The sequence below is a fragment of the Callorhinus ursinus genome, unplaced genomic scaffold, assembly GCF_003265705.2.
Source record: "Callorhinus ursinus isolate GAN/ISIS: 27379988/994484 unplaced genomic scaffold, GSC_fseal_2.0 scaffold4, whole genome shotgun sequence".
NCBI lineage: Eukaryota > Metazoa > Chordata > Mammalia > Carnivora > Otariidae > Callorhinus > Callorhinus ursinus.
This window is the reverse complement of record NW_027397066.1, coordinates 24861724-24888851: the sequence shown is the minus strand read 5'-3', so window position 1 is coordinate 24888851 and position 27128 is coordinate 24861724. Positions and strand designations below refer to the sequence as shown.

The 27128-nt window shown below is 35.2% G+C and overlaps 1 long non-coding RNA gene across 1 annotated transcript; it reads left to right on the top strand.

The window, feature by feature from the left end:
- Positions 1-26903, top strand: LOC141372584 (uncharacterized). Its single transcript, XR_012377874.1, has 3 exons — positions 1-52; positions 23967-24096; positions 26770-26903. It is a non-coding gene; the product is annotated as an uncharacterized lncRNA (long non-coding RNA).
- Positions 26904-27128: the final 225 nt, after the last annotated feature.

The window sequence follows — 27128 nt, the reverse complement described above, 5'->3', positions numbered from 1 at the left end:
GGAGCTAGTCAGCAGAAGAAAATGAAGCCAGAGAGACGACATGTGTACAAAGGTGAGAATTGCAAATTTCTCATTATATTGGAATGTAATATGTGAGGGTCAAATAGTAGAAGTGATGTTTGGGGAGGATAAGTTGACAGGACCCTGGTCCCAGGCACTCTTTATACTATGCTTTCAAGATTGTAAATTCCTTTCTCAGGTATACCTTCCCTCGTCATTGGAAAGTTCACAAAGGAGTGAAATTATCAGTTTCAAATTACAGTTTGAGACTGAAAAGAAGAAGAAAGTACTATATACATTGTGATTGCCATTATGTAAAATATAAACATGGAGCATTGCAAAGTAATATGCACAAATAGTTATATGACAAAACCATGAACATAGGTAAATCATGTTGCCAATTTAAAATGTTACTATATAGTTTGTTCAATTAAAAGAAAATTCAGTAAAGTGGTCTGACTAGGTAAGCAAAATAAGCTAAAAGTATTTTCCCTAAATCTCAAAAACCTATGGGAAATGAAAATATATGTTTATGAAATACAGTTAAAAATCTGATGGGAAAGGACTTATTAAGATAAGCAGCCCAAATACAGATGAAATGAGTTTTATGTAGCTTTCCTGCTAGGAAAATTAACTTATACCAAAGGCAGAATAAATATTTTAAAAGACTATATTTCCAGATTGGAAACTCAGGGAAAGCAAAGAGAAATGAAAAAGAAAGCCAGGTAAACAGAATTCTAAGATGTGTCCTCAACTTTCCTGTTCTCTCGTTATTTAATCAAACACTAATTCAGGTACTCCTGTGAAGGGAGTTTTCAGATGGAAGTAAGGTCCCTAATCAACCTAAATATGGAGATTAGTCTAGGTTATCCAGGTGGATCCAATGTAGTCACCCGAGCTCTTATAAGCAGAAAAGGAAGCCAGAAAAGAGAAAGATGGGGTGGAAGGTAAGCAGAGAGATTTGAAGGGTGAGAAAGACTCAACCTTTCATTGCTAGCCCTTGAAGATGGAGGGGTAACCAAGGATTGTGGATAGTCTCTAGAACCTGAGCATAACTACTGGCCGACAGCCCACAAGGAAAAGGGCACTTTACTCCTACACCTAGATGGAATTCTGCCAACAACCTGAATAAATTTAGAAGTAGATCTATCCTAGAGCCTCCAGCAAGGTATGCAACCTCATCATATCTTGATATCAGCTTTGTAATTCCCCAATAAGGTGGCCCAGCTGAACTCACCAGATTTCTCAACTAAAGAAATGTGAGAGAATAAATTTGTGTTGTTTTAAGCTGCTAAGATTGTGACAATTTGTTACAGTAGCAATATAATACTAATCACTTGTAAAAAAATGTCACATTAGATCATAAGGAGATAGTGAAACACATGCTTCAGTCTTTAATCAATTAGAGGTAATATACTACAGTGATCAAAGCTGAAGATTCTGGAGCCAGAGGGCTTAGGATCAAATTCCAGCTTCATCATTAGTTGTGTGACCTTGGGCAGGCCTCTGTCCCTCAGTTTCTTCATCTGTATAAGGGGAATAATGATAGCTCTTACCATTAATTATTAATGAATTATATGTAAGTTTCTTAGAACAGTGTTTAGTATTTGGAAACTTCTGTAAAAGTGTTAGCTACAATTGTTTAATTTGAATCAGTTACACTTGAACCCATGTGTGGATAAGTCCATAGCCTGTTTTGTGTGGGTTAAGAGCTAGGAATGGTTTTTACAAAAAATGTTTTCAGACTCATGAGTTTAGTTCACCTATTTATAGAAAGACTTTCAGATTGGGTAAACAACAAAAATTTAACTTTACAAAAACATATCTAAAACAAAATGACAGGATTGTTGGAAATAAAGGATGAAAGAAGAATTAGCAGGGCCCCTGGCTGGCTCAGTAGGAATAGCATAAGAATCTCGATCTCGGGATTGTGAGTTTGAGTGCCACGTTGGGTGTAGAGGTTACTAAAAATATAAACTTACAAAAAAAAGACAAGTAAAAAAAGAAAGCAACTGAAGTAATAATATTAGAAATAGAAGATAATGTTAACATTATTTTAATGGATTAAGAATGACTTAAAATATAATTTTTTAAAATATGACTTTGAAAAAATATGACTTTGGTTATCATATAAAATTTTACCTGCTAGATTGCTATAATTTACTTATGTTTCTATTTTTGAACATTTAGTTTTTTTTCCTTTTTTGCTATTTCAGATAAAGCTACATAGAACATCTTTGTAAACAAAGCATTTACCATTTCCCTGGATTGGATTCTTTCTTTAGGAAACATTTCTAGAAGTGTAGCTACTAGGTCTGAGCAACTGTTTTAAGATTCCTGATATTATCAAGTCAAAAGGATTGTACCAATTAGTACTCCAACCTCATAAATTAATCTTAAACTTTAAATTTTTTTCTGAAATAATTGTTAATCTGTTAAATTCTCTACGAGAGAAGTTAGATATATTTTGACTTCCTCTTAATGTTTGAGAAAAGTGCTTCTCAAATGGCAATGTGCATAAAAATTACCCTGGATCTTTCTAAAATGTAGAGCCTGATGCACTGGATTGGGGTGGAGCCCAAGACCCAGTGTGTGTTTCAACAAGCTCCCAAGTTGTTCTCATGCTGCTGATCTGATCCTGCCGTGAGTACTAGGCTTGAGACTTAAGCTGTAGAGAAGGGTGTAGGAAGGCCTTTCCTGAGTTTTAAATATGAAGCAAGCTTGAAAAAAAATCTCTCATTTTAAACCAATGTTTCAAACAGAGCAATTTCCAGATGCTGTCTAATTAGGAAAAGAGGACAACAATCAGGAAAACAAAGGCTTGTTCAGCCTTACAACAAAATGTTATTCACCCAAGGTCTTACACTGGCTCCACTCTGACTCTGGATCCAACTCTGGCCAGTTTCTAGATCCAGTCTGGATAAAGAAATGCTCAAAGTCTCAAAGGTCGTAATGAAAAAGCTGTGGACCTAGGGTCCAAGGATCTGAAAGGGACTTTTACCCACTACCTCCAGAGGCAGTGAGATAGCAGTGAGCTCAACGGGCTCAGCAGATCCCTACACCTGGGGGTCATCAGGGTCTCCTTATGTTACCTCTTCTGATACCAGAACTGTTAAAACATAAACTGAGGCACATTAAAAATTCTTAATATTTATTTGAGCAAAAATGGACTCTAACCAGGCAATGCCAAACCAGAAGTGGTTAGGAGTGCTCCCAGTTATGACTTTATTTTGTCCTTCATTTACTTTTGCAAGGTTGTATATTATCACTACTAATGAGCCACTGATAACACTAATTAGTTAATCATCTCTCTTGCTTTGGAATATTTTCCTCGTAAGCTATTTCCTTTTTCTTATTGATTTATGAAAGTTTACTTTATAGTAATAACATTCGGTCTCTGTCCAGAAAGTTGCAAATATCTTCCCATGAATTAGGATTGTCTTTTTTTATTTTTTTTTACTTTGTTTCTGATAGTATTTGATCTAGAATATTTCACATCCTAGATATTAAAAATCTATTCATCTTTTATACTATAGCTTCTTCCTTTGCTTTTTATGTTTAGATATATCTTCACTTTCATCCAAGCAAACAAATATATCATCTATTCTTTCAGGGAGGTAATAATTTTAATTCTTAGCATTTCACATTTTGTATAATAAACATGATGCTTTTACCTTTCAAAAGTTAGCAGTTTTCTAAGCACCATTTGTATTTGAAAATTCATCCTATACCTATTGATTTCAGAATTTTTTATTTATCCTATTCAAAATTACACATTGAGTTTTGAAGTACTTTCTCTTATACATATATTTCTCAACAAAATATATGTATAATGTTTAATTTTTAGTTAAAGGGTAAAGATTGAGGTTTCTTAATCTCCAAAATATGATTTTTGAGTTAAAAACAGCTTGTCCATCAGCTTAAAAAATTAAATAAGATTTTGAATACTAAATCATTTTGCAACTGGTTATAAAAAAATCTCACTTTTTGAGTTATATTTCATATCCTAGCTCCTGTCCTTACATGAATTTTTGTGGCCTTAAAACAAATGTACATTCTTAGTTTCCAGATAATACTATTTTTATTAAGGGCAACATATATGAAGTTCGTGTGCAAGGTTGGGAGGATTTTTTGTTTTGTTTTGTTTCTTAAAATTCACTTTTTTTCCTTCCCAAAACAAAGAATTTAAATATAGCAAAGTTTTCTCCCGAAGCCAAAATGTCTACTTAATTTGTACAGCTAAAGATATTTCAATTAAAATACAATAAGATATTTAGCAAATATTGTAATACAGAGAAAAATATTATTTTTAGCTATAGAAAAAATGATTCATCTATTAAATTCAAGTTTTATAGCTTAAGATAAGTATATACTTAAAATCTATTTTCTAATAAAAACAAACTGGTTTTCCTCTTCTACTGGTACCCTCATCATCCCAAAGAAATACATCTGAATTTGATACATTGATTGGTTCATTGAGATTGAGCTCTTCAGTAGATGGTGTTTAAATATCAATCACCTTATGAATATTTAAATTCAAGAAATGTCAAAGGTTTGCTCATCTTATTTAGTATTAAGAGTTCTTCAAAAATATCAGATAAAATGAGATCATAGTTGGTAACAGTTTAAAACTTTTAAAGGGCTGATCTTTGCATAGTAATACTCCCAAATATTCAGGAGGAAAATACTCAAACATAATATAACCTTTAGATTTTTTTAAAAAGCTTCTTGGATCTCAGCAAAACCTGTTCTATTTAACTTCAACATTTTCCACTTAACTCTTGATTTGATACAGTGGACTTAATTCTAAAATGATGCATTAGAATGAAAAATCAATTATATTAAGCAATTTTATTGTGTTATTAAAGTAAGTATCAATATAGTGGTTAGTTTTTTTACGTTGTTTCTCACTGATTGTATTTAACTTTCTGAAGATCCCCAAAGTCACTTTTATTATATTTTTTTGCTTCTTTTCAGAAAAATATTTAATACTTCAAATTTTGAACTACCTTAAATATGCAAATTAAAAAATACTCACTTATACACAACATAACTTCATGGGTAAAATTTTGTTTCATAAGTGTATACTCTCCTAAGAAGGGATTCAACGGAGTCCTCAGAAAAGCAATTTCTTCTTTTGTATTTAAATGTAATTTAATTCACCAAATGTTATATACATGCCTAAAGTCATTTGTTTATAAAGTTTATCCACTGACTATGCAAACATCAGTGTTCACTGAAGAGTGTATACTGAACCTCTCCTACTTTTTGAGCCTAGATTAAGGGGGGGTGGAGTGGGTACATGTAAGAACAAAGTAATTGCTTCAAAGGAGCTTATTGAAAATCTATATTTGTAACTTGTTCTTTATAGATAAATAAAACTACTTCAAAATTGCCCGAAGCTCTCTGACTAAATTCAAAGAAATACTTAGCATCATAAAGTTTTCCAGAGGCAATTTGGGTTTGTGTATGAAGTAAGGGTGGAGGGTTAACATATTGAGGGTCATGTTTGTTGTCTAGGACAGTTCATCGTCCTGTGTTAACATCGCCTACATCTTCTCTATCTGTGACTCCCCCTTCCTCCTCCCATACAGTCTGGAATTACCTTCAACTTTTGACTCAGTTAATCTGTTTGACTCTCCTTTTGATTTCTAACATTATACCTCCCTGACGTTCACAGATCATTTATTTCATCACGGGCCTTCAATCCCAGACTTCATAAAAGATATGCATATCATCTATCTTGCTTGGTTTCTTTCTACCTCTCACCTTTATAAATCGCAATCCATCCTTCAACTTGTCCCAGGACTTGGGTTCCCACCATATCTGTAATTAGTCTCTACAGATTTTTGACAAAGAAAGAGATAATCGTCGTGTCAGTCTTTGCCAAATTAAAATATTTTTCATCTCCTTACATGATTTTCTAAGCAGTCGTCAAATTCCTAAGTTTGACTTTAAGTCTTTTCTAAAAGGACTCATTGTCTTTGTTTTACCTTTTTCCCTTTCTTCTTTTTTTTTTTACCTTTTTTCTTTTAAATAAAAAGTATAAAGCATACTATAAAACACCTATGTGTCATTTTCCTGAAATTAACAAATATTAGAGCTGTTCTCAATGTCTAAGAAAGAATAAAGCATTTTACGTGAAGTTGAAATCCACTATGAAATTTATCCCAGGCCCATTCCATTCTCTCCTAGACATATTATCTATATTTCATGTTTCCATTCTTTTGTTCTTCCTTAGAACTGCTCCTGTTAGATTTCAGCCCCCCATCATACACATAACTTCTTTTCAAGGTCACAATGACTTCTAAATCACTAAATACAGTAAGTAAATCTCAGTTTTTTCTAAAGTAATCTAGCAGCATCATTTGATACATTTGATCACACCTGCCACCTTGAACACATTAATTACTTAGCTTTCAGCATATCACACACAATTTGCTTTCCTCCTGTAAGCTAAATCTTGCTTCCTTGTTCATTTTCTTCTCCTGACTGTCTAAAAATTGGTGTGACTTTGTCATCTTTTCTAATTAATCTCCCCAAGTTAGTGATTTCATTCAGTCTTATGTTTTAAATAAAATTATAGGCTCATAAACTCCTACGTTTTAACATTTTCCTTCTTGCTTCCAAACTTCTACACATGGATCTCTAACTGCCATCTCGAACTTGTATGTTAGTGGAACTCCTAATCTCCTTATACCTGCTGTACCCACAATCTTCCCTATCACTTAATGTCAACTTCTTTCCATTTGCAAGTTGAAAGTTAGGTCTTGAATCTAACTTTGACTTTTCTTTCTCTCACATCTCCCATCAAGCCTAGTTAGAGACCTCATGACTCCACTTCAAAACATCTGACCGTATCTCAACACCTCCGTTTCTAGTACCATGGTCAGAGGCATCACTTTATCAGTTTGATAGAATATCCTTCTACTTTGTCTCCCTACTAATGCCTTTTGTCCATTTCCATCTACTCATAGCAGCTATAGTGATTCTTTTAAAATAAAAAGGTAATGTCACTTCTTGGCTCAAAACTCCTCCTTCACTCTAAAAGCCAGTCATTACAAAGCCCACAAAGCCACTTTTTTCACTGGCTGTTCATTTTGTCTGAAAGTCTCTTGCCCCACATGTCTGCACTGCTCTCTCCCTGTGCAGACAGTTAGAGTCGCCTAACATTTCCTGCTTTAATAAGAAGGGACTTCGCTACTGCATTTGGATACATGACTTGCTTTGGTTAATGAAATGAACAGAGTGCTATATGTCTTTCCCACACGCGAGCTTTAAGAGCTGTTGTATAATTTATCTTGGACCTCTTCCCTCTGCTCTGAGATCTGCATGATCCAGACAGGGGCTGCTCCTTTGGCCTATGGCCCAGTATGAGACAACAGAGAGCAGAATAACAGTTGACCCATCAGATCCTTGTAACACAAGAGAGAAATATTTGCTGTTTGTTGTTGGAAGCCCTTGAAATTGGGATTTTTGCTACTGTATTATACTAAATGAAAGTTAACATAGTGTTACCAAGCATTGGGGTGTTGATTAAATAAACACAAGAATACTTCACATTGACTTTCCCTGTTGCTAATGGGTGCCCAGGAGACTATTATTGGAGTATCAACAAGGGATTATACAGTGTTATGCAGTGCTGAAGCATTTGGTAAGAAACAGAGTATTGCTAGAGTGCCTTGGTTGACACCGGCTGCTTTTATCTGGCAGTATTAGCAAAATGTGAAATCAGAAAATAATGGCTACCTTGCCAATAGAAATGAATGGGAATATAGAAAACTCAGAAATTCCCAAAGTTTCCAGGTTTGGAAGCTGGCACCATTTCTCATTTCCATCAGATAAAAAAATAAATAAAACTGGGAGAACCTTTGAAAACAAAGGCTAATGTAAACTCTATCTCTTCTGCAAGAACTAAATTAGAATTGTTGCCTTTAAACACTTTGTTAAAATCTCAAAAATGATTGGGGTAGTGCCTACTAAAAAATTTAACTTAGACAAAATGCCTCAAGGGAAAAAAAAAGATTAAGGCATGGCTTTCCCAACAAAGCTTGGTAAGTTCAAGTTACCTACAATTAAGTCTGGCAAAGAATAATTGTGGCTACGCTACTAACATATAAAGCTGAGTAGAAGAAGAAAAGCTAACTAGGCTTTTGAAAGAGTTGCCCTCCCAAAGGAGTCATTAGTCTGGATTTAAAATACACTGTGACTCCCTGAGACTTAAACTTTGGGTTTCTAAACTTCACAGACAGAAAGGAAGATGAGAAAACTGTGTGTTCCCCTGGGAGAACATACTCTCCAATATCCTCTTCAGATGAGACTGAGGAGGAAAATAGAGAAGGAAAGATCTCCCAGAGGGAGACCTGCTACCAACAGAATAATGGACTGAGTATCTACTTTAAAGGGAACAGAAACAGGGCCTAATTGATGAACATTCTCTTCCTGCAGGGTAAAGGTCCTTTGCAGTATCTCCCTGGGAAGATTTCAGGGTTGCTACAGATCAGTGAGGATTGTCTGTTTCTCCTTCTCACCCTGTTCCAATGGGAATATTTATTGTGGTTAGCCTGTCTACATTCAACCATTGCACATGGTGTTTTTTGGATAGATAACATGACTCGTTAGTTCTTAGATCTCTTGATCAAGAAAACCATGAATGGCACTGATCTAGATTATCATGATTGGGTTGCTTTCCTTTGTGTGGGTGGGACAAGTGTATTTTATGTGAGGAAGGGAGGGAAACAAAATGATATTACTGGTTCCAATCACACTCTGAGACTCCTCTTGAGATAAGTACACTTAGAGAATTGCTATTGGGATTGATCAAATTACATGCTTTGGCCAATGCAAGGTGAATGGAAAGGACAGATGTCATTCCAAGAAGGACATTTAAGGGCATTTTGCAATTCCACCATTTATTTTTTTCCTCTGTGACATGGGAATGACATGCTCCTGATAGAGGCAGCTGCTTCAACCTGTTTCCTGGATTTAAAACAACTTAAACCAGTATTACAGCTGATCCATGAAGGTCTTGAGGAATACACACTAGATTTTCTAAATCATGGTGACTTGGGGGTTGTTAATACAACATTACTCAGTGAAAGCCGAATAATAAACCATTATATTCCTTGAAGTCTTTACTCAAATGTCACCTCCGTGATGTCTATTATGTAAGACCCTTTCAAACACCATTCCATCACTTTGAATCTCTTTTATCTCTATTTTTTCCATACCGCCTATCCTCTACAATACTAACAAATTATTTTTTTATGGTCTGCCTCCAGCCAAAGCCTCCACGAGGCCAGGAATTTTTGTCTGTTTGGCAGGATGTTCCTGGCACATCGTAGCCCCTTAAAATATATTTGTTGAATAAATGAATGATGGTGAATTTTATATGCCAACTTGGCTAGGCTATGGTGCTCAGTTATTGATTGAACACTAGTCTAGATGTTTCTGTGAAGGTATTTTCTAGATGTAATTAACACAATCAGTTGGCTTTAAAAGGAGATAACCCTCAATAATGTGGGTGGATCTCCAATCATTTGAAGGTCTTAAGAAAAAAAACAGGTTTCCTGGAGATGAAGGAATTATTCCTCAAGACTGTAAAATATAAATATAGCCTGCCAGCCTGGTCTACAAATTTTAGACTCAAGACTGTACCATCAACTTGCCTGAATTTCTAGACTGCCAGCCTGCCCTACAGTTTGGACTTGGCAACTCCCATAATCACATGAACTAATTCATTAAAATAAATCCATGTAGGAGAATATATCTATATATATTTATCTCTCCCATTGGTTCTATTTTTTGAAGAACTCTGTATATAACTTTATATAACCATGTGTAATTTCTATATATAATTATAAATTCTACTTGTTATTTTCAGCATGTATTCAAAGTGTAGATCTAATTCATTCACTAGAATGAATCCTCTTTGCTGTGTATATCCTCTCTGCTGTGGTAGGAATATATTACAATTTATTTATTCATTCTCCTCCTGATAGACATTTGTGTTGCATTCAGTTTTATTAGGATGATGCTGCCATGGTCAATTTTACATGTTTCCCTGTATACAGGTAGAATAATTCCTTTAGGGTATTTATCTAGAAATTGATTTGCTCATACAATGCTTATTCTTTATTAACAAATATGAGAGCTATAACATTTTGTTCACTATAATTTCACAAAACTGTTGAAAAATGTTTTATCAGTAAACATTTTATACACAATAAAATTAATAAATGTTATTAAAAATAAATATTAAAATATAGAATTTTTTGTAAAAAAATTCCTAATTTCTCATTACCTAATTGAACCATAATAAACATTTTGGTGCATTGCTTTCCATTACATTTTAATATAGTTTTTAAAATTTACTTTTGGTTACATAGTTGATGACATATATAATTTTTCAGCCAAATTTCAATTAATAGAAATATTTCCCATGTAATGAATTTTTTCTAAACTTAATTTTCTGTAGTATGGTTTTTGATGAATTAGATGAACTAAAATTCACCCAGTATTTCCCCATTTTTACATGCTTAACTTTTCTATTTTTTTCAATTTCAGTAAGACTGCTATAAAAGCCTCCGTGTAGAGTACTTTTTCTGTATTTAGGGTTATTTCTTTGGGCTAAAATGTATGAATATTTTAATGTTCTTTAATATAGTCAGTCTGATTGCCTTCCAAAGGTGTCATACAAATTCACCCTCCCCCCAACATTATACTTTATACAATTGGAATTGCTCATCTCTTTTTAAATGTAGTTTGGTCTGAATAGACAATTTTTATATTAGGTCTTGCTAGGAGTTGAATCGTGTTCTCCCTAAAAATGATATATTTAAGTTCTCATTCTCAGGACCTCAGACTGAGAACTCATTTGCAAATAGGGTCTTTGCAGAAATAATTAGGGTAAGGTCAGACTGAAGTAGAGTGGCCCCTGATGCAACATGATTGCCCTTAAAGATGGCCTTATGAAGACAGAAACATGGAGAATGCCAAATGGTGACAACGACAGAGATCAGAGACAGGCAAGAGCAAACCGAAACACTGAAGGTTGCTGGTAAATGAGCAGAAGCTAAGATGACAGGAAGGATTCTCCCTGAGTTTCAGAGGACCTGTGGGAAAATAGCTCTGGCTTTACCTTTATTTAAATTCTCTCTCCTTTCTCTTTCTACTCATCTCAATGAAACTGTTTTGCTTTTCTACACAAAGATATGGTCTGGCATTTTCCTCACCCCTGCCCATTTCACAATTTAATTAGTTATGCCTCTATCTTTACTATATAATCTCTTGATATTGTTAGGTTTTTTTGTTTTGTTTTGTTTTGTTTTATCTTATCACGTGCTATTGTTTTTGCTAGTTTGCAAGACTTAGGAAGGCAGAAACCATTTTACTTTGTATTCTTCAAGTGCCCAACAGAGTGCTAAGCACATAGTAACAGCTTAATATGTTTATTGAATTAAATAGGTTAAATATTTTTAAGGTAATAGAAATGTTATTTTCTGTTTCTATTTGCTTTAATAACGAAAAAGATCTGATATCCTTGTGTGACTCTTGTATGGACTCTGCAGTTGCCTAACAGCCAGGCTTTTGTCATGTTCACTGCTTTACCCTCAATACCTACCATAGTGTCTGCTACCCAACTGGTACTTTAATCTCCAGAGTAATTAGCATCTATAATGCCTTCCTTCAGGTAGTGGACCAAATGCTTTTGAAAATCCAAAGAGAGACTGGCGTACGGTAAACTTTCAATTTTTATTTAGTAAATGAACAAATGGGGTTATGAACCACTTGTATTAGTCTGAGGAAAGCAGAGTTTAATAATTTAAAAAATCAAATTTGATTAGAAAATTGTACTTTAATATTTTAAGAAATTAATTCAAAATGTTTATAATATGTGCCCTTCGACTTATCATTGTCAGTTCATATGTTCAACTACTAAGCATTTTAGGAGTCTGGGAGTTTTGTTTCCAAAGCTTCCTCAAAGAAGTAGAGCTTACATTAAAAATAAACCTTTGGAAAGTGCAACCTGATGCAGGAAAAATGTTCATTTTATGGAGAACAACCTGACAAGTTAGAGGTCTCTTTCTCTAGACATTGGGCTTCATTAAATCAAGGGTAATAGCACAGTCTAATCCTTGACAATTTGCATCTTTCATATTTAATTTGAATTTTTCTGCACCATCTATTCCTACTGGTGTATAGTTATCCAATTTTCTATTAAATGAAAAGTGTGAGTCTCAAGTTCCAAAGATCAGGCATGTTCTTTTCTAACACAAATCTTGAGGTGTCAACACTTTTCAGGCTGATTAAACCTCTTGTCACACAACTAAGTAGTAAAACATAGCCTGGTCGTATGACTTGAGTTACTGTATAGCATGTTTGCAGTCAAGTACCTCTGAAGGAGGAAAAAAATGTACATTTTTACATGGTGCAGCCTTAATTTGTATTCCTCCAGACTACATTTAAACTTAAAAGTTTATAAAAATTTAAAGTTTTACAGACATTTCTTCCTACAGGCTTAAAAGCCTAGCTGACATTTATGAACAAATAAATTTATCACAGAGTGAATATATTTTTTAAACACTTATGGGTGTTCTCCAACCTCACAACATCTGCCAAGCATGAATGACAATGTTTTTAGTTTTAAAGAAAATACATAGTTTAGTATACTAAAAAAAAGGTGAACAAACTGGTATGTGGGGATCACTTAAAGGTTTACATTTACTTCATCAGTAAGTGCAGCTTCAGCTTGGGTACTTAAAGAGTAGGAGGATATTATCACTTTCTATGATTAAATAAGTGCTCAAATATGAAAGTAGGCCTAAGGCTATACCGTAAAAATATTTTGCTGAATTTGATAACTTGCCGGCAACTGTTCCTTTGTTGAACATCTAGGTAGAAAACTCCTTTGCTTCTGGGTTCTGTGAAGCAAAGACCAAGCTTCCCCAAAAGGGAACTTCGATAGCCTGACTATTTGGAAGGTTCAAGGCCCATATGGGCTAGGAAAAAGATTGGTTTGTCAACAAATCTATGACCAAGCTTTGCCTTCTCCTCCACTCTGCCATGTCTCCTTTATTCGTTGGTCAGTCCTTCTAATAAATGTTTACTTTTTTTTTAACGATTTTATTTATTTGACAGAAAAAGAGACAGCCAGAGAGGGAACACAAGCAGGGGGAGTGGGAGAGGGAGAAGCAGCCTTCCTGCTGAGCAGGGAACCGGATGCGGGGCTCCATCCCAGGACCCTGGGATCATGACCTGAGTGGAAGGCAGACGCTTAATGACTGAGCCACCCAGGCACCCCACAGATGTTTACTTTTGTCATTTCTCCAAATCTATAAACTCCTAGGATCTTGGGCTTGGATGGAGATTTTTATTTTTTATTTTGAATCTCCCTGGAATGCTAAGAAATAGAAATTTTGTGAGCACACAGGGAAGAAGGTAATACATTTGTTCAGGAATCTGGAGTGGGAAGGGACCTTGAGAGAACCAGTGAAAACACAAAGACGTAAGGGTGTTAAATGGGGCTCCCATGGCCTGAAAGAGTTAATGCTTCCCTTCTCACATCACAGATTTACTACTGGGGGAGAGAAAACAAGGAATGAGGAAGGAATGGAGATTAACATTCAAGAGGAAAAATACTTCTTTTTCCCTTACCTGATACATAATGTGCTTACCATGTTGTGTTTCTCCAATAACAGTTGGTATCATTTGTATACATTGTAGAGAATGCAGATGGTTTTCTGCTGAGAATGAGGTAAACCCAGAGGTTACACTGGGAGTAACTAAAGTCTTAAACTATATCCTCATGAATGCTATGTGTGTGTGTGTATTTTTTAAATCAAGGCCTTACTACTTAGTACCCCACATATTTTTTTCCTGTGTTTAAAACATATGTGCTCTTGGCCTACTTAGGAAAACTGGAAAAAAAAAAAAAAAAAAAAGAACCAGCAACACAACACCCACTAGTAAAGCAAAGGCTGGTAGCATAAATGATTGAAGTGTCTTTAAAAACACCTTCCCAGGAGAACAGTCTGCTATTGAAGTTCAGATCAGCAAATATACTTGCCTCATTATTTTTGCATGCCTCACATACCTGCTGCTTTTCCAAACTTCCACATGTTACTTTCTCTCTTTACAAGTGCTATGCTCTCATCTAGTATTTTAAGAAATGAAAGAATCCGAAAACCCTTGAAGAGATGGAATATTTTAAAATGTATTAGTGGGCTAAATATTGAACCATAGTATAAAGATTTGCAAAAGTTGGCCCCATTCATATTCAAGTAAAATACCTTCTTTTTAAAACAGTGGTATCAACTAACAAGAATGGATGTACTAGTATAATGGCACTTTAGTTAATCACTTGGCTGAACTTGAACTGGAGACAAGTAATTAATGACACTGAGAATTAGGGAAGGCAATTACTTCTAATTTTTATTAACTTTTATTTTTCCTGAAGTAACGTATTCCTATCAAGTTATAGGTGGGCAATCTGAATTTGTCAGGGCAGAGAGAAAAGTTGATCCCAAATGAGAATAATTTCTTTGATATTTTAAAAATGTATTTAAAAAACTTCTTTCATATGTTCATTTATTAAGCCTACCTTTTTCAAATATCTATGATAGAAATAGCATTGTTTGGGCATTTTGCATGGCTATAAGGATAGCTGTATATAATTTTTCTTGTCACTTGACCTCTCCCAAGATTGTATTAATAGATAGAAAACATATTTTAAATAATTGTAAAATCATTTCAAAATATAGATATCAAGATTGTAAAGAAAATAATATGCTAACATATTGATTTCATGCAGTTAAACACTAAACAAACATTTTAATAATTGCAGGCAGTGATGAGGGTTGGGCAGCAGTATAAAGGCATAGATAGGGAAGGCATGGAGACAGGAAAAACCTGGGAGGGAAGGTTCTGGAAAGGTTTGCTAGGGTCAGTTGAGCAGAGATCTAAAAAATTGAGCAAATGAGCCATAGATAGATCTGGAAGACTAGGAGGAAACCACAGTGTCACAGAGCAAAAAGCCCTGAGATGGACACCAGCTTGGTGGTGTTTGAACAATAAAGATTGAGGGGAGAATGGTAGCAATGAGCTGGAGATGGAAGCAGGGCAAAATTATGTACAATGGTGGAGGCCAAATCATGATAAGGAGTGTAGGCTTTAATCTATTGTCAAAAATATAAAAATAGCAAAATTAAAACCACCAGGTCAGTAAAATAGTATTTGGTGAAAGTTTATTGTGCATATCAGAACTGTTCATGAACTGAGAGCCTTAAATTCAAAACTGATATGAAGCTCAGAGGCATGGTGTTATAAGAATGGCTTACAAAGAGAAAATGAAGTTCTTTAACTTTTATAGTGGTTAGTTATTACTCTGGAGTTTCTAGACAGCAGGGATTGGATAAAAGCGATTATCTTACACCATTTTTAAGAAGACTTAAGTTTCTTTTGAGTATCAGGGGCATTTGTAGAAATAACCTGAGGGTGCCTGGGTGGCTTAGTCGGTTAAGTGACCGACTCTTGATTTTGGCTCAGGTCAAGATCTCAGGGTCCTGAGGTTGAGCCCTGAGTCTGCTTGAGATTCTCTCTCTTCCTCTGCCCCTCCCCCCACTCACACACACATACTCTCTCTCTAAATAAAGACAATCTTTAAAAAAAAGAAATAATTAAGTTTTGCTTATGTTTATGAAATAAGTTAGAATCAGCTTTGCTTACATGGCTTAAATTGTTTTGCCTGCTCAGGGAATTTTCAAGTCGAGTCTCCATTTTGTCCTTTACTTTGACATTATGAATGATGAAAAGCTACATAGGTGTAAGTGTGTAACAGTGTGAGTTAAGAAAGCAAATGGCCTCAGTTTCAATCTGTCTCTTAGTAACCACCTATAATCTGGGGCCAGTTACTCATTTTCCTCATCTGTGAAATGGATAACCTAAGTAAATGTAACCCTCTTATCGAGTTGTGAGAAATAAAGGACCCAATATATGTAGAGGATTAATTGTTCATACTTAACAGTGATCACTCTTCTTACTTGTTGAAAATAGGCCAAAGGAAGCCAGATAGGAAACAAGAAGGCATTTAGGAGGCTATAGAGTATGGAAGTCCACGCCAGAGACAAAGGAGCCCCTGGCAAGTGGTTAGCATTTGAAGTGATGAGATGTGATCAGATTTAACGTACATTATGACAGAGAACATGAGAGGACTGCCATAGATCAGATGTGAGTTATAAAAGAGAGGAAACAGAGATCATCCCTGAACGGCAGGCTCAAGAGTGGTAACAACTGCTGAGACTGAGAAGATTATTGGAGGCGATGAGTTGGGTGGGATGGGGAAGAATCAGTAGCCTTGTTTGCATTTTTAGGGTCATGATCTCTATTAGGCATTTGTTATACGGAAGCTATCCAAATCTAGTGGGGCTGCTGATGACTGGAGGTGTAAATTTCAGTCACAGATTGGTATTTAAAGCCCTGGGAATGAACAAGGGTGTACAGGCAGAGAAAAGAGCAATGTTAAGGATAAAGACTGGGATGCCATGACACCTAGGAGAAGAAGCAAAAATACAGAGTTGCCAGAGAATTGAAGAGAATCCAGGAGACTGCAGTATTATGGAAAGCAAGTGAAGAAAAGACTTGAGGGAGTGGGATGAGAAATGATGAATACCTGCTTAGTTTGGCATGATGTAGATCAATGGCCACTTTATAAGAACGGTAACCGTGATCAAAGCAGTTTGAGAAGAATTAATATGTAAGTGTCAGGGTGAGTCAAGAAGAGCTGGGAGATCAAGATTTGGAAATGCATTAATGAATTAAAACAAATATCAGAGAGAATCTAGAAGAAAATAAAACTGAATAGTTTTATTTCAGTGGTAACTTCCAAAGCTTTGAAATGAAATAGGACGTACGATGAAAACATTAAAATATCTGAATATATACATAATAAAAGCTCTACATAAAGTAAGGGAATTTAAAAAATAACAAAGGAAAACACTGAAATGTGACAAACAAAGCATCTATGATAAAGACAATGATAAGTAAAAACATTAAGCTAAAAATGCATAAATACTAATGTATAGAAAAAGATCTTCATACCAGACAAAGTACAGGTGAGCTTGACAAGTGAATTTTAAGTTAAAAATATTAGTAACCATTTTTTAAAGATAACACAAATGATAAATAATACATTTAACACTAGTACACTGTACATTAGTTCTTGGAGGATATCTTTTTGAATATATAAAAAGAATGTGTATTTAAAGCCATACAACTGTTCCATTAATTTTACCTATTCTGCTCAAAGAAATATATTTCCAAGTACTAATTTAATAGATTAAAAAAAAACCCTATATAACAAGGACAGCAACAGCCATTGATTAAACACTCAATATGGTATATCTATTATTGATTATCTATAAATATTTGCAACTTAATTCATAAAAATACTTTGAACAGTATCTTGCCCATAACAATAGTTATAGATATGAACAAAGAATGGAATGGAAGCTGTCAAAATGAATGATTGTGCTTGTCTTATCAGATTTTCTTTAATATTGCTATTTGTGTGTGAATCATGTGTATGGCTATTTGTCTGTATTCCAATTAGAGAGTAACTCAGGATTCTCTAATTTAGAGGTCAGTATTTTAATGCAAACATGAATTTCTCCCCTACCAGACTCTAAACTCCATGAATACAGTTGCCTTGTCTGTTTTCTCATCATTGTATATCCAGTGTCAAGCTCATGTTTAATTAAATGCTGAATAAATTGGAAGGGAGGGAGGGAGGGAAGGGAAAAAAGAAAGGAATGAAGAAAAGGAATCAGTGACACAATCTTCTTAATCTTCTTCCTCAGTTTTACTTCCACATTTCCACCAATACTTTCTTCACCTCAGATCCATTTAAACACTTTTTTTCCCCTTACAAATGCCTCTCTCTGCATATCTAAATATCTAATGATGGCTTCATGAGTCTTCTAGTTAATACAGTTTGGCCCATTGTGGTCACTTTGATTTCTTCTTCAACCTCTATCTACAAAAAGACTCTAAATCCTGGAGACAAATGTATTCATTTATTCACAAATTTAATGAGTCCTGTTGTGAATCTTGGGGGGTAGAGTGAATACAATGCCTCCTGTCAGAGAGATCGTGATCTAGTGAGGGAAACATAAATATATAGAAAATTGATAGAAAGAGTGACTAAATGCTCAGTCTGAGTTATGTATACTTTTGAAAAATAAGAGGCAATTCATTGACATTCAGATGAGGAAACCTTTCCCAGAGGAGATAAATGCTTTGGGTCTAACAGGAATAAGAAGTTTACATAGGTGATTAAGAAGTTAAGTTAATCTGAGTGCAAAGGCACAAGGTCTTGGCAAAAATATGTTTAGTAATGTCAAGTAATTTGGTATAGCTAGATTCAGGGTGTCTGTATATTAGTTCCCTAGGGCTGTTGTAACAAAGGACCATAAATTGGGTAGCTTAAAACAACTGAATTGCATTATTTCTCAGTTCTGGAGACTAGAAGTCCAGAATCAAGGTGTCAGCAGGGTTGGTCCTTCTGAGTGAGAATCTGTTCTATGACTGACTCTCTCCTAGTTGCTGGCAGCCCAGACATTCCTTGGCTTGTAGGTGCAATCTTCCAATATTCCATCTTCATGTGACATTCTCCCTGTGAATCTCTGACTACACATGGCTGTCTTATAACATCAGTCATAGTGGATTAAGCGCTCATCCTACTTCATTGTGACCTCATTTTAACTCATTACATCTACAACAACCTTATTTCCAAAATGGTCACATTCTGGGGCACTGGGGGATTGGACTTCAGCATATCTTTCTTGGCACAATGTTAAACCCATAACAATGAGTTAGGATAAGGCACAGAGGGAGAGATCATAAAAAGTCTTATATAGAATGCTAAGTAATTTGGGTCTTATTCTGAAAGCAATGGAAAGATTTTAAATAACATGAGTGGAATTAATATTCTTATAAAGATAATTTAATTCTAGTAGCTCTATGGTAAACCAATTTTAGGAGGGCAGAAAAAATAGGGTGAGTGTTAGAGAAAAAAGTTGAAGGTAGAGCATAAATTAGTTACAGTAATTCAGGAAAAAAAAATATAAGCACCTGAATTTGAATAATGACAAAAGAATTAGGGAAAACAAAACAAAACAAAACAATATACTCTTCTCCATTACCACTATCACCTTCTCCAGAAGCTTGTCACCTTCTTAGACTTAAACATCTTTATATCTCATTAGGATAATTGCCTCTTAGCTGGTCTCCCAACTTCATGACATTTTCCACTCTAATCCTACCTACATTATTACTAAAACAGTTAAATACAATTCTTTAATGACTAACCTTTGGCCATAGAACATACTACTCAATTCAGCCTAGTATTTGTTTCAGTTACTTTTGGCTACAAGGAACACTAAATTCAATTTGTCCCAATCAATGAGAAAATTTACTATCCTAATGGGAAGTCAGAGGTAGAACAGAAATCAGGGTTGGTTGATTGAGTGGGTCAGTTACATTATCATCTTGCTGTTTTATGATAGCAATTCTTACATCCTCAGGCTGTAATGCCTTTTGTTGCCCCAGACAAGGCAACATAGGAAGAAAGAAGTGACTATCTCTGCCTCTGTTTTCTCTTATCCATAGGGAAACTTTCCCCAGAAGCACCCCTGCTACCTCATGTCTCGTTAGCCAAAAATGACTTAGGGTTGCCCATCCATGAATTCATCATTGACAAGAAAGAGGCATCTAATTACCATACTTGGTTAAGATTAATCATATGAAGTAGAATGTAGGTTGAGTAGTCAAGACAATGTCCTTTTATACACAGTAATTCCAATTAACCCATTTATATTATTAGCTCAACCTATATGTCCAGCTTTGTCTTCCACTACTTAGTATATATGCATTATTGAATAAGGTAACTGTATTAAATTTTAGGGATGCCATAAGAAAATACTAGGTGGTTTAAACACTATAAATTTATTTTCTCACAGTTCTGGAATGTAGGAGTCCAAGCTCGAGGATTTGGTAGAGTTGATTTCTATAGAACCCTCTCTCCTTGGCTTGTTGGTGGCCACCTTCTCACTGTGTCCTCATGTAGCTTTTTCTCTGGGGGTGTGAATCCTCAGTGCCTCCCTGGATGTCCAAGTCTCCTCTTGTTATAAGACACCGGTCAGATTGGATTAGGATCATTTTAACAGCCTCCCTTTAACTTAATTGCTCAATCTTTAAAGGCCCCATCTCCAAATACAGTCACATTTTAAGGTGCTGAAGGTTAGGACTTCAACATAAGAATTTGGAGAGAAGAAGGTTCAGCCTGTAACTGTATCCATGAACATACTCTGAGTATTTTCCTCTTCATAGCTTGGTTCATAGTTATTTCACTGGAAATATTCTCTACCTTATCATGGACTGCCAAAATTATTTCATTTTGTTCAGAATCTACCTCAGTTGTCATCACAACTAAAGCTTTTCTCAGCAGTAGCTTTTAATATCCTCCCAGAATTTTTCATGTACTTTTCTTAGAGAAGCTTCTTCATTTTCTTTAGTATCACAGTCATTTGTACAATTACCTCCTATCTCCTTTAGATTGTAATATTCTTCAGAGCAGGGACTATATCTTTTTTTTTTTGTTGTTTAACCATAGCATCCCTTGTATTATTTAACAGTCTCTTGGCCATAGTTGATATGCAGTATAAACATGTTAAAAAAATGTCTATAGGAATATAATTCATTTATAGCCTTATAGGAATTGAGTGGAAGAAGAAATTATTATTTCTCAGGTGATAAAGGGAAGATTGGTGGATGAGTTTAAATTTGAAACAGATCTTGACATGTGGGTAGGATTTTGATAGATGGAGATCTGACAAAAAAAAATTAGAAATTAGGTTAAATCTCCATTCAAACCAGAGTAAAGGAATAACACAAGCTGAACTCAGAATCTAAAAGTTGTATTTCTGTGAAATAATATGTTTGATTACATATTATTTGAAGTTTGATTACACCACAGAGTTTTGTTATATAGTTTTGAGAGCTAAATCCATAAAGACAGTTTGAGACTAAGTTATAAATGATGCAAATACAATTTTATTTTATTTTATTTATTTTTTAAAGATTTTATTTATTTATTTGACAGAGAGAGGCAGCGAGAGAGGGAACACAAGCAGGGGGAGTGGGAGAGGGAGAAGCAGGCTTCCCTCTGAGCAGGGAGCCCGATGCGGAGCTCGATCCCAGGACCCCGGGATCATGACCTGAGCCGAAGGCAGACGCTTAACGACTGAGCCACCCAGGCGCCCGCAAATACAATTTTAAAAAGAAGTTGGAATTTCTTTGATAAGTGATGGTGAGTCACTGAAGGATGTCACATATGGGAATCACATTTACCAAAGTATCAGTTAGGAAAAATATGTAGGCTCTAGAAGTATCAAATTTTATTAATAAAGGTAGTATGAGGAATGAGAAGAAGATTTGAGGGTGGGGAGATGATGATAAAACTGAAAATATGGAAAGATATCAAATGAAAATGTCCAGAGGCCAGTGTGAAAATAAGAACATTATAAAAACAATTCTTCTTGCTTTCCAGCATGAGATAAATATTAGAAAGTAAAAGGTATTTCAGTTACTCCAATATATCTACTCACTTATGTAATAGAACTAATCTCTGGCTACACATTAATGCTCACATTTGGAATCTATGCTAATTATGTATTCTGTATCAGGGTAATGCAATTTATTAATCCTTAAGATTTTTTAAAAACCACTTTATCTTTGTCAGATATTTCACAACATATTAATGTGAACAAAATTACATGATATATGATACATATATGTCTTTTTAAATATCTACCTTCTTAGGCACTTCATTTGTAATTAATTTACAGATTGTATATCAAACATAATGTTCCAGATATCACCTCATTAATAAATATAAATATTAAATCAGCTTAACTGAATTTTATTGTGCTCTGTTTTTGTAGCTGGTGAAATTAGGTAACACTTATACTGGATTTTCAATTTTTAATTAAAACCTAGACTAATTCATTGTCCAATTACTTTTCATTTGAAAGATACTATTTTTCTATGACAAAGTATTTTTAATGAGAGACTATAGATTAGTTTACATTTACCTTTTGGTTATTTGTTTTCTATAATTAATTACAATGACCAGTAATCAGAGTGTCCATTAATTTATATGACTAAGTTATCGGCGGTATTTGCTCTATGTTTGTTAAACCGTCAGTATATCCAACTTAAAACCATTTTAAAAATAAAAGTTCACCTTTATCAAAATTATTTTTATAGCTGAAAGCATATTATTTATTAACGTTAAAATTATATGTTTAGCACTTAGAAAATAAAATATGTATATATATACATATATATATGCTTTTAAAGTAGGTTATGTATATGTAAACATATAAAGTAGAGAAAGATGCAATAAATCAGACAACCTAAGTTAAAATAATGTAAATAGAACAATGTTTTAAAATTGTGGTGAGGAGGGTGCCTGGGTGGCTCAGTCCGTTAAGCGTCTGCCTTCGGCTAAGGTTATGATTCCGGAGTCCCTGGATGGAGTTCCACATCGGGCTCCCTGCTTAGCGGGGAGACTGCTTCTCCCTCTGACTCTCCACTCTCTTGTGCTTTCTCTCTCTCTCTCTCTCAAAAATAAAATCTTTAAAAAACTGCTTTAAAAATTGTGGTGAGGAGACACTCCTCAAGTAATCTGAAGAAAAATATTAAAATTGTACTCTCCTTGACCACCCACCTTTATGGCACAAAGTTTGATTTTGTTTTTCTTGTTTTCCTCAGTGATCTATTTTAACTATTAGTTCATTGGTTTTCTTCAGCAGTCTCTTTTTTGTGATATAGTGAATATAGCATGATAAATGCTATAGAAAAAAAGAAACATCAGGGAAATGAGGAACACAGTGTAGGGTAAAGCACCACTCACAAGATACCCCATAGGCTGTCCACTACTTACCTTTTAATTCCACCCCTAAATTTTAATGTTTCATACCAAACTACTTTTTTTTCCACCCCTAAATTTTAATGTTACATCATGTCAAATGTAATTTGACATGATGTAATTTCTCCTTTTTTTTTTCTTCTTTCCTATTCCCCATTTCTCTGTTTAAAATAACAAAGTTTGCACATATCATTTATGATCTCTGGGCTTTGTGGTCCCCCCAACTCATCCCATCCCAGGAATTTGGAAATGGATATAAGATTAATTTCAGAGCATTACTCTGAAAATTTAACCACAGCACACAGAAATGAAAAACACTAGAAAGAAATATAAGGTCTCTTAAATCAACTCTTCTGGGCTACAAATAGAGAAAAAAGTGCTATGTGAAAGAAAGAATGTTAGAGTATGAAAAGAAGTGAACATGAACAGTCATGGAATCATAGAAATAGAATCACAGGGAGAATAATTCAATCACCATTTGAATATGTTGGGGAGATAAATATGAGCAAGGTCTTATTCTAGTCTTATTGTCTGTCTCATAGTAAGAGAGAAGGAAAAATCAACTGAAAATAATAATTTAAGTATTAACTACATGCTAGAGAAATTCAGAGAGTACAAAAGAAACATGAAAGTTGTAACATTGTACTAACCTAGGGTAGGTTCAATAATGCTTAAATGAAAATTAGTTCTTGTTGAAGAGGGAAAGGATAGTTGTGGCCAAGGAGCCAGGATAAACGGAGATGCGGGAGTGACAAACAGCAAAGTATATTCTAGGGGGAAAAAAAGTAGTTTGGTGTGAAACATTAAAATTTAGGGGTGGAATTAAAAGGTAAGTAGTGGACAGCCTATGCAGTATCTTGTGAGTGGTGCTTTACCCTACCATGTGTTTCTCATTTCCCTGATGTCTCTTTTTTTCTATAGCATTTATCATCTTCTAACATTTTTACTTATTTTGTTTATTATTTGTCTCTCCTACTAGATCGTTTGAAGAGGGCACATTTGAGGAGCTCAAGCCTAGAGGTAAATGGAGACTCTAGTGGCCTTCTGAAAGAGAAGCCAGAATCAAAATGAAGAGTTCTGTGATTGGAGGAAAGAAGGCTGAGGGACAGGTAGGTAGGTGGGCAAGGGCAGGCCTTCTGTAAGATAATAAAAGCAAGAGGGCTTGGTGATGGGTGGGATTGGAGGGTGAGAGATAATGATGTCTTGATTCACTTAGTTTAGTAGGCGGTTGGATATATGACTTTTAGACCCATAGCAAGTTTTGTGGGGGAGATACAGATCTAGGAATGATTAACATGTTTTGTACTGGAAATCTTAAGATGGATAAGATCCTCTAGGAAGTGCTTATAGAGGAAGAACAGAAGAGTTCTACGAACAAAAACCTGAAATGGATGGAGGGCAGGAGGCTATATAGGACTGGGGAAACGTAACAACATATAAGATCCATCTAGGGGGGGTGCCTGAGTGGCTTAGTTGGTTGGGCATCCGACTCTCGTTTTTGATTCAGGTCATGAGTTGTGAGATCAAGCCCGGGTTGAGCCCCTGTAGGGCTTCCCGCTCAGCACGGAGTCTGCTCAAGATTCGCTCCCTCTGCCCCTTCCACTCATGCTCTCTCTCTTTCTCCCTCTTTCAAATAAGTAAATAAATCTTTAAAAAAAAATCCATCAAGGGATTATGTGCATAAGTTAAGAAGAAAGCAAATTTCAGTAATAGTGACATGATTAACAAACTTTAAAGCAGCAGAAAGTTTTAGTAAGCTAAACAATGAAATGTGCTCTTTTAACTTGGCAACATATACTGTCCCTAAGATCTTTTCTGTTTCCTGATTTACTGATCATTGACAAATAAATCTGATAATCTATCATTTTACTTCAATGTGCTTTGATTTTAAAAATAAAGTTTCTGGGGGGCAATAACTGGAAAGACAAAACATCTCATAATAGGAAATGCAGGTCACATATAGAGTAATACCTGTAAATGTAAGCTCTGCTACCACTAACACATATGACCCATGGTTCCCTGGCCTTCCTGGTCTCTTTCCCCAGCAACACCCTACCCCATTCTCTGAGTCCTCCTTACCACTTCCCCCAAAACTGTCTAACTCACAAAGATAGCGGTGATTTAGCAGGCAGTCAATAGGTACTCAGCCAAGCTTAGCAAAAGATTTTGCTTCTTAGCTTTTAGGCCATGTCTCTGTAGAATGACTAAGTTGGTTCTGGATTGCTTAATTTATTCTTCATTTTTGCCTCGGATATATTAATAGAACAATCAATCAGATCTTGGCAGTGATCAGAATTGGGCATTAGAGAGTCCAGTACAATGAATCGTGCAAAGACTTGCCTCTTTTTTTGGGTAAACAAATAGACCTGACCTTGGTTGTACAGATGTTACAAATAAATGCACTGTATGGCTTTTTATCACACTTACAATATCTACTTTTCAAATGTATTAAATGAGAATCTTTTTGCTTTATAATCCTTCTGAAAAAAAATGGTACAAAAAGTTATTAAATATGCAGTGTAAAATACACTTAAGCAGGTGGCTCTATCCTCCAGGTGCTTCAGACATTTATTTGCGTTGACAATCATTTAGGCAGCAGCTGGAGAAAGAGATGATCGAGAATGTTATGTTTGTTGCAATTTTGTCAGATTATGTTTGTTTTTGAACATACATTTCTGGCTTTTTATTTTTATTTTTACTTATTTATTTTTAAATATTTTATTTATTTATTTGAGAGAGAGAGAGAGAGAGAGAGCACAAGCAGAGGGAGAGGGAGAAGCAGTTTCCCTGCTGAGCAGGGAGCCCGATGTGGGGCTTGATCCCAGGACTCTGGGATCATGACCTGAGCCAAAAGCAGACACTTAATGGACTGAGTCACCCAGGTGCCCCAACATTTCTGACTTTTTTAAAATGAAAATTATATTGTTTTACAATTGGAAAAGGTGAAGCCTGTATTACACAGACTAAGAAAATAGAATGGTTTGCAAGGAAAAACGAACATTTTAAGTAAGAGTTATTTATTAATTTATGTGGGAACTTAAGAAATAAGATGTTTTCGGGGAGCCTGGGTGGCTCAGTCTGTTAAGTGTTCGACTCCTGATTCCTCTCAGGTCATGATCTCGGGGTGTGGGATTGAGTCCCTCATCTGGCTCTTCGCTCAGGGGGGATTCTGCTTGGGATTCTCTCTCCCTCTGCTCCTCCCACCAGCTTTCTCTCTCAAATAAATAAAAAATAAATAAATAAAATAAATAAATAAAATCTAAAAAAAAAAAGAAATGAGATGTCTTACAAATATACCTATGCATTTGCAAAAAGGAATGAGGCAGTTTAAGGCCATGCAGAAGAGAAATGTGATAGACTTTTGTTTCCACATGATCCCAGTTTTCAAAGTCCATTTGGATCACAGTTTTAAGAAAAGTTATGTATATGCTGTCTGATCAACAGGAACTGAAAAATTTTGTTCAGTCCTATGTTTATTACCATGGATTCCTTTCATACTATAGAAACATACATACCAAAGGAATCAATGAATGTGGTTGATTATCTTGGCCCGTTTACTTTGGCACCATCTTAAATTCTTGTCTGCTGGGTGATATGGCTTTGAAAGACATGAAGTTTTGAGGGCATTTGTCAAGAGGGAGAAGTTCTTTAGATAATGATAATATATACCTGGAATAGTCAATCAATTTCCTCTTCAAGGATAAGCTTGATGATCATAATGAACCAAATATTCTTTTTTTTTTTAGAATTTTTTTTTGAGATTTTATTTATTTATTTGACAGAGAGAGTGAGACAGCGAGAGAGGGAACACAAGCAGGGGGAGCAGCAGAGGGAGAAGCAGGCTCCCCGCCGAGCAGGGAGCCTGATGCGGGGCTCGATCCCAGGACCCTGGAATCATGACCTGAGCCGAAGGCAGACACGTAGCGACTGAGCCACCGAGGTGCCCCATGAACCAAATATTCTTACTTTTAACCAGCTCTGCATAGTTTAAAAATATATTGTTGGTGTGAATGAGATATGCCCTATGTGTTTTTCGATCCCTTTTATCAGGACATTACTGCTTATTGCAGTTTCCAAGGACTTTTATCTAGTTGAAAAAATAATGTAAGTCTCTTCTGCCACCATTCTTACAACCAGAGCA